Source organism: Odontesthes bonariensis, chromosome 10, assembly GCF_027942865.1.
Source record: "Odontesthes bonariensis isolate fOdoBon6 chromosome 10, fOdoBon6.hap1, whole genome shotgun sequence".
Taxonomy (NCBI): Eukaryota; Metazoa; Chordata; class Actinopteri; order Atheriniformes; family Atherinopsidae; genus Odontesthes; species Odontesthes bonariensis.
In genome coordinates, this window is record NC_134515.1 from 34,486,986 (window position 1) to 34,496,915 (window position 9,930).

Consider the following 9,930-nt stretch of genomic DNA (forward strand, 5'->3'; position numbering starts at 1 on the left):
CTTTTCTGTGAATAATACATCCTCTGAGTTATGCTGCTGTTGTTTGAGCTATGTCAATTATCTGGAAAGAGAGAGAGGAAGAAACATCTTTATGAGAACTCCTCTGCTTTCAAGGGGTGACATGAGGTCACATAGGTGGTTACAGGATGCGTCTCCAGGATGTATTCCATTTAGATTATCATTAAAATCTGGACAAAAGTGTCTTGAACCACCTCTGACTGGGGTCTGAGTGATCAGCTGTCTAAATGTGCTCTCAATCGGTCCAAAATGCGTTCTCACCTGTGCTGTGCTGTGCTGTGCTGTGCTGTGCTGTGCTGTGCTGTGCTGCGCTTACTGCTGTTCACGTGTGATCGGATCAATCAGGACATATTTCAGCCTGTTTGGTATTTTTCAAAAAAGCAGAAAAGCACAGTAAAAGGGTAGAGAAAATAGTTGAGGAGTTGAGGAAATCCTCCTCTTGCAGCTCATTCTGACATATTTAAAAATGTTAATATTTAGTAATGGTAATGGTCGAATGCTGGAACCTTTGAGATAGATTGACAAAAAAATCTAACTGGATTACATGTTACATTAGCTGTTCTTACTGCATGATAAGACCATTTAATTCTAGCTTAGGTTACAGCAGAGTCCCACATGAACAATAAATTCTGTTTTCACATGTTTCACATTGAAAATATGCTGACTGTTTATTGCAGAAAAAAATCTATTTTTTTACTTCAACTAAGCATTTTAGTCGCTTTCACTTACTAAACCTTAACCATAGTTGGCTGTAACCGCAGTCTCTATAAAGCAAGCGCTAGATAGAATGTTGTCATTAAATGTAAGCATGGGTTTTACAGCATCATCTCGTTCGGATGTTTTTCCCGTAATAGGATTCCTCCAACCTACCACACCACTACTACACCAAAAATTAGTGCAGAGCTGTTCTTATTTTAATTGCTAAATGTCTGAATGCAATGTGCTCTCTTACAGTTGTGTTTTTTTTTTTTTTTTCAATTTTGAAGTTGATGAAGTCAATGAAGATGTCAGCACTGTGCTGCATTGTTACATTTTACAGTCATAATCAGAAAGAGTATTTGTTAGGGTTATAAAATGTAAATTGCATCAGTGCATGTTTTGCCTTTCCTATGCAGCTTAAGATCCATTCTGTTCTTGTCTTACAACACTTTGTTGTAACACCTTTATATGACTGCAAAAAGCCACACCAGTGGTCACCCATTTTTCTTTTCACCAACTATAACTTCTTTGACAGGGTACACTCCTTCCTTCATGCAGAATTTTTATTTTTTTGGTCTGGAACGTCAGAAACAACCTTTTATCACTCATAACTCACCACATACAAGGCACTTGGTCAGGAGTGCACTGCATTGGTTCTCAATACCCAGGTAACCCTCAGAGCAACATCTTAGGATCTGCAGGGTTTGCTGGGCTAATAATGTACCAGTCCAGGGAAGTTTTGTCTTGGCTAACTACCACATAGTCATGACAAAATGAAACGCGCCTATCTTGAAAAGGCCCTACCCCTGCCTTGTAAAGAAATGGTACATTGATGCAAATTCTGACATCAAACCAAGGAGATCGCAGTGCACAAGCCAAAACTCCCCGTTTTCTGGTCCACATGAAACTGAGGTCTTTTGTGGACAATACATTTAAAAGCATAGAAAAATTTGTGGTTATCAAAATATATGTTTCTGGGTACAGGGCCTTAGTGCCTGGGGTCCATGCCGTCCCAATGGCTGTGATTGCTCCCTTTTTCAGCTCAGGTAGATCCAACTGTTGCAGGTTGACATCAAATCTATTGCTTACTCTGTGGCAGTGTTTACATAGAGCCCATATTTCTAAAGTTATTTGAAATGCTTGGTCAGCAATGTGTGAATTTTTTTTTAATTGCACTTCAGCTTTAAAATTCAAGTTTTTCTGTAGATACATGCAACCTCTAAATTCTTTACTCAGGCAGAGTGATGCATGGGTATTTCATAAATATATTGCCTTAACCAGATTGCCATCCTTTCCTTCTATATATGAATGCAAATAAATGTCTGAATTTAATATGTATAGATTGTATTTGTATACCATAGGTTGTTAGAAAAGATGGATGATCTATGATTGAGATAAAGGTGAATCTGATACTGCTCCCAGATGACTTCCATGTTTACATACAGGACATGTGCCAAATTAGAAACTAAAAGATACCTCAGATACATCTTTCCTACAGAGATTTTGTCTTTCAATAATATTCAACAATACCTGAATAAATTAAAGCATTCTCACCTGTTTAATGTAATTTTTGTTGCTGAACTGAAGTGGAGAGCTTCTCTATATCGGGGCTGTAAGATGTGACTTTGATCTTCACACATGGACTGCAGACTGATCTGCTAGGCAGGCAATACTTGGATTTGATATATTTCATGCTAAACCTGCTTGCAGATGTTGATCCAAATATAAATAAGACTCCAATACACACTTGTACGTGTCAGGAATTGTATTTCTAAAAACTGTCTGATTTGGGGAAGTTTTCAATATCGCTCCATCTGTGCTCTTAAGTGAGAGTAGTCATCTGACGGGCGACATCGTCCAGATTAGCCGACAGGCTTTCGAACCCAGACACAGAATTAAACACTATTTTCTTGACTTGGATTTATCCATGATAGGTTACCTGAGAGGGGATTCAGAATTTCACATTAGCCACCTGCAGGGAAAAGTGCCCAGAGGTGCACCTACACAAGATATGACGTACGCCATAGTGGATAAAATATTACAAAATCATTTTTAATTTCCAAATAAATTCAGAAGTGTTCCCTATTAAAATACTAACTACTGTACAAGCAAAATGAATAAACATAAAACAAAAATAACCATAATGTATTCCATGTCATCTTTGGTCAAAGAGAGCCATTTAAGAGAGGAGTTAGGGGTTTCTGACCCCTGTTTCATATGATTATCCTGCTGATTTATGGTCAAGTGTTCTTTTTCTAATGAGTTTGATTTAAAACTGTTTTTTTATGTTATAAAAAAAGGGGTTGTGATCATCATTGGTACCCCTGACTGTAAAAAAAAAAAAAAAAAAGGACGTTGCAGATCCACTTCCTCACACTTTTGAGGCCAAAACATCCACACAATGGGTTGACATGATACTTGAGCCAGAGTGGGCGCACTGAGTCGAGTTCCTGCCCATAGGCAGCTGACTTATTCGTGGGAACATGCCTTGACTATGCCTGATAAATCGTTCACATGCAATAAACACAACCAAATTAGTAATATTTTTTTCATTGTTACTTTTATCTAGCTAAATTATCTCTAGCTCAGTCTTGGCTGAGATACTTAGTGAAATGACAGCAGCTAAGAGTTGGCAATGCAACAATTCTGCTTTTTTAATGTAAAATTAATGTATTCAAATTATCAAAATAGTTTATTACTAAACAACATTCTTTTATATAACAAAATTACATTATGGTCTACATCCTCCACAAAGGCAGTGGTTATAGATTTGAAATGTAATATCTCCTTTTGTCATTTCAGTTTAAATTTTGTTACAAGAATAATATAAACAGAAGTTTTTAACACCAAGTTAGATCAATTATACACTTGTAAACTTGGCTGGTAGAATTATGAGATCACGATATTTAATATATTAAAGTTAACAAAGGACCAATACAAGTTTTCATGAAAAGATATTTAACGGAACCCTAATTCTACACTGGGGACAACTATGTTTGTCCTGAGGACACGCAATCAATGAAGACCATTAAACCAACCTAAGATTGGATGCCTTGGTTCAGACGTTTGATGAGTCTGGATAGAGAGAGTATTTTCAGATACTACAAATCTTCCTGACCCGAGATCAACACAGTGCAACTGTGTTTTTACCAACTGTGTCATCGACCAACAATGTTTAGTCTTTTAGCAGAAATATTTAAAAGCTCTCTTTAAAAAGAATTATCAGAGTCCTTTGTAGTTTTTGTATGATATACTGCTGCATTACACACTAAGCAGAATACAAAAAAGTCTTAAGCTTACCTGAAGGAAGTATTTTAATGAAGGTTACAGTAAACCTGTACTTTGCAAAGTATTTTATTCAGTGCTTTTAAAGAGAACTCACCTGGGCAATTAACAGTTAAAAATAGAAGCTGGGGTTGTTAAACACAAAATCAAAGTTGATTTCAGTAGGTGTTGGGGCGGAAGGGAGGAATTTTGTTTATAAAAGTAATCTTGATCAAACAAGCCTGATGGAATTTGAATTACTGCAATGACAAAGCTCCCAACGCAGCAGCGTATATTTTGGCAAACTCTGTGTGAAATAAATGGATCCTGCACTGAGAGACACTCAATTTTTTATGTGTTGGATTTAATCCCAACCAGACTGTTCTACGAGGTTTTCCCATTAATTGACACTTCCATATTGGATTTGATCAATCTGTCTTTGTTGACAGGATATGTACCTCAGCCTTTTAAGGTTGCTGTAATTAAACCTTTACTTAAAAAACCTACTCTTGATTCAGAAGTGTTAGCTCATTATAGACCTATATCCAATATCCCTTTTATGTCTAAAGTTCTTGAAAAAATAGTTGCAGCTCAACTTTGTGAACATTTACACATAAAAAATCTGTTTGAAGAGTTTCAGTCAGGATTCAGAGTGCATCATAGCACAGAAACTGCACTGCTGAAAGTTACCAATGATCTCCTCTTAGCCTCTGATAGCGGACTTGTGTCTATGGTTGTCCTGTTGGATCTCAGTGATGCATTTGATACGGTCGATCACAGTATCTTATTAAAGAGACTTGAGACTGTAGACACCACTCAAAGGATATCTGTTGGAACAGGGAAACACAAGTTAATGACCACAATAATGTCACATATACATAAAGAGAGTAAAGTGAGGAAAGGTGTGACAGATGAGGCCCCCCAGCAGTCTGGGCCTATAGCAGCTTAACTATGGGATGTTTCAGGATTACCTGAGCCATCCCCAACTATAAGCTTTATCAAAAAGGAAAGTTTTAAGCCTGGTCTTAAAAGTGGAAGGGTGTCTGCTTCTCAGACATTTACTGGCAGCTGGTTCCACAATAGAGGGGCCTGATAACTGAAGGCTCTGCCTCCCATTCTACTTTTAGAAACTCTGGGAACCTCAAGTAAACCTGCAGTTTGGGAACGAAGTGCTCTGTTAGGAAAATATCTAACAATCAGATCTTTAAGATATGATGAAGCTCGGTCATTAAGAGCTTTATATGTGAGGAGAAGAATCTTAAATTCTATTCTGAATTTAACAGGGAGCCAATGAAGAGAAGCTAAAACTGGAGAAATATGATCTCTGCTGTTAGTTCTCATCAGAACTCTGGCTGCAGCATTTTGGATCAACTGAAGGCTTTTCAGAGAATATGTGGGACAGCCCAATAATAAAGAATTACAGTAGTCCAATCTTGAAGTAACAAATGCATGGACTAGTATTTCTGCATCACTCTGAGACAAGATGTTCCTGAGTTTAACAATATTACGAAGATGAAAGAAGGCAGTCCTAGAAACCTGTTTTATATGCGAGTCAAATGATAAATTCTGGTCAAAAATAACTCCAAGGTTCCTAACTGTAGAACTAGAAACCAAGGAAATACCATCTAGAGTAACAAAAAATATAATAAAACCCCTTGTGTCAAGATGGATTTATGAGGGGGGGTAATAAAAAAGTAATTTATGAGAAGCAATAAATGACGGGTGACCTTTTGATCTCCGTATATCCGGTCACATCAAAGGTTTGTTATAACAGGTGCTTTGGGGTGGGGGTCAGGGGAGTATTTATAACTGTTGTAGCTGTCCAACCGCCTCCTGCACCAACGCCAATGAGATAGGTGTGCCTAGTTTGTCAGCCAGATTCCTATCGAATTTGGGATTTGTAAGCATCTCTAATTTTTTTTGCAATTTTAACTTCTCAGTATTTGCTTTTTTTAAATATTTTTATACTTCCTAATACTTTATTCTTATTAATTTATATCTCTTATATTTTTTCTACTGTTTTTTCTTATTGCAACTACAGTACTGTCTTTGCACTTTTTACTTTCTTTCCTGTGAGCTGCTAGCCTAGAAATCTAGACGCCCCTAGCGGCCGCAAATGGAATTTGCTCCGGGGCTTTTTGCTGTACGGGTCTGGCTTACTAGGCTAGTGAGCTGCCTTAACAACTGAATTTCACCAACTGTGTGATCAATAAAGTTGATGTAATTTAATCTTGTTCTTTGGTTTTGTTTCTCTGTTTAGTTTTTGTATTCTGAAGTAGTCCTCGCCTTTTGACACTGTTTTGAAATAAATCACTTTTTGTTTTCCCTCAACCATCCCTTGGCCTCTCGAATGCCCCTCTTCAGGTTGGTGCGAGCTATGCTGTAAAGAGCCTTGTGACCAGAGCAGTAGGCGGAGTTCCTCTCCTTCAGCAGCCTCTTGACCTCCCTAATCATCCAAGGCTTCTGATTGGTGAAGACCCGGATTTGTTTATCCACGGTGACAATGTCTTTGCTGTTCTTAATGTAGTACAGTATGTACGCTGTCACTAAACACTTCTAGGTTTGAGTGTTCAAAAAATGTCCCAGTTGGTCCTTTTGAAGGAGTCCTGCAACTGCTCAGAGGCTCTGTTTTGCCAAGTCTTAACTGTCTTTGTCGTGATGAGAGCAGTTTTCCCAAATGGGGTGTATGCTGGGATTAAAAATAGTGACAAGTGGTCATATCGGCAAGGGTGCAGTAGCGGTTTAGTCTGTAGCCCTGTTTGATGTTCATGTAGACTTTATCCAATGTGTTTGCTCCTCTGGTGGCACACCTGATGTGTTGGTATAATTTAGGAAGCACTGTTTTTAAATCCACATGGTTAAAGTGCCCAACAACAATGTGTACATAAACTGGGTGCTTTGCCAGCTGTGTAAGAGTCCAGTATGTAATAGCAGAGTTAGGATTAGCATATAGTGCCATGCAAACTCTCTGGGGAGATACATATGGGTCTGCATTTAACAGTCGGATACTCCAATTTCAGGGAGAGGTGACTGTCTACAGTAAACCAGTTGTTGTTTATGTACACACATAACACACAAGCTTCACTAAACTTTGCATGTTTGATGAAGATTACACCCTGAAAAAAGCCATTGCATATACTTTTGGAGTGTGCCAAAATAGCTCAAGACCGCCCTCTACAATATTACATAAATTCTGCCATGCCCCCAACTTTAACCCACAGGTATGAAAATTGGCACATACATGTAACATACCATTGTGTAGAAAAAATCCTCTTGTAACCATTGGCTGAATTGGAAATTCAGTTTCAGCTATAATTGTGACCTTGAACCCCTTGTCATTAAAAGTTATCAGACATTTAACCACTCATCAAAGGGTGAGGCCATAGCAGCAGCTCATTTTGACACCACCACACCAATAGGATGTTTGTGGCCCTGGCACTCCATTGTCAGCCCCTGGTACTCTCAGTGTTGCTGCTTGAATTTAACTGCTCACTTTTAGACATTGAGGACCTTGGGTTAGCATGCGGAGGAGCTCTGGGTGGGTCTGGGTGCCGGGTCTTGAGGTCCTTTCTGCATCCTTCTCCTCTCATCCTCTGCACCATTATTAAGCAAAATTCCTGTTGGACCTATGCCATACATTTTGCACGCACATACACTTTTTTTTCTTATACATTCATTGTTGTTTTTGTTACTGTTTTCTCTCTTTTGTGTCTTTGTCTCCTTTCTCTTTTCTTCCCTCTCCCCCTTTCTTTGTTTTCCCTGTCAGATTTGACATTAATATATCATTCTAACAAATATAAATAATGTATTGTACTTAAGCATCAAGGGGCACTTTATATGCATAAACTTTCCCTTGGTAAAAGAAATATGTTTGGCACAAAACGATATTCAGACCATCATTTTGCTTCCCATGATGCTGGACAGGACAGGGTTAAAACTTAAACGCCTTCCCTTTCAAATGAAATCATCCGAAATTGACCAGATTTGAAGAATTAATTCCATCATCCTTTTCTTCACTGCCATGTGCAGATATGACTGATGACGACAACCTAAACTTTACTCCAGCAACACTTGACTCTCTTGTTGACAGCACTATAGTTTCAATGCGTACAACACTGGACAATGTTGCCCCTCTGAAAAGGAAGCTAATCTGTCAGAAGACGTTGGCTTGAACATGTTATTGGGATTAAAGGAACTGCATTAGGCTGGTTTAAGTCATATTTATCTGAAAGATTTCAGTTGATGTAAATGAAGAATCTTCCTCATACACCAGAGTAAGTCATGGAGTTTCTCAGGGTTCTGTGCTTGGACCGATTCTTTTCACTTTATACATGCTTCCATCAGGTAACATTATTAGACAGCATAGCATAAATTTCCACTGCTATACTTTTGATACTCAGCTGTACTTATCTATGAAACCAGATGAAATGTGTTAAGATACAGACACTTGGGTCTAATGGTGTATCCTACATCATAATTGATCTGTTTTGATATAGCACTGTGAGTTTCATTTATTTACTTTATAAACTGGTTTTAGAAAATGAGACGCAAATCTTGGCAACCCCAAATTCTGCAGTGCCTAATGCATTCTCTAAGAAATCTAATACTGTCGATAACTTACCCATTACAGCAAGTATAGAAACGTAAACATCATTTGCAAGGTATATTCAGCAGATAATCAGTAGTGTAGATATTTTCCACGAGAGTGTTAAATTATGTGCCAGAAAAACAAAACACTAAGCACAGGGAAAAAGTGTGACAATACAAAAGTCCAGATGAAGCTTATAAAGAACGTTTCTCTCAGTGGAATAGCTTTAAATGTTTGTAAACTACAGAATGAAACCTGCAATGAGCGAAAATAACCGGTAGACCCCGTTTATTTAACTGTGCGCGTTCCCGCGATGAGCATGCCCTCAGACTCAAATATGGCCCTATTGGCTTTCCATACCGGCTTGAATAGAGTGTCTCTGTGATGTAAATACAGTTAAATTAGAGACGATAGATGGAATAGTTGGTTATTACATAGAGGCCAATACATACTCATTATTTCTTGCTCAAAGTATGTGGTGCGAGATATATTTTTAAGCTGAATGGCTTTGAAGAGGATTTTGATGTGAAAACACATGGCTTGCTGTTGCAGAATCGAGGAGCTTCTAGGCCGTAAGGTGAACCCCGTTTTCGTTTAGGCTCGCTCCGTGCTCTCCGAACTACATGCCCGTTCGCTGATAAAAATGACAAAGTTATTTTGCACATATAAAAAAAGTTTCGCGTCACAGAATCCTGTACTTTTTTTAAACCGAGACGTTTTCTGAAGAAATATTTTCCGCAGGGCTGAATGACGATTTTGACGTCACAAGACACCACGTGAGCGCGCTGGACCAATCACGTTGCCGATTTACGACAACAAACTGGAAAAATGACAACCTGCCAGGTGCTGTCAAATCTAACCTACAGAAAGGAATCTCGCAAAATATCATTTTAAAGTGAACATAAAATAATAATTATCAACGATAATGCTCATTCATGTATTTCTGAATTGAGCCAAATAAATTCGAAATAGTGCTTTATTTACAGCACGAAGCACAATTATGCAAGTGACCTTTCATGTTGTCATTTTGATCAATTAATGGAATTCCAATAATTATTGATAACCATCCACGTGTTTGTAACGTGGACTAAATTGATTCCAAACAGTGCTTTATTTGTAGTACAAACAACTATTGTGCAAGTGGATGATAAGGTTACCTTTTCATGTTGTCATTTTTTATTAATGAATGGAAATAATTCTAATTATCAATGATAAGGACCATTCAGGTATTCATTTACTGATGTATTCACTAATAACTATACAACACATAACAAAATCAAAACAAGTAGGGCATACACATCAACCGGCATTTACATCAACCGGCATAAACTTATATACATATATACATAACCATAATAAAA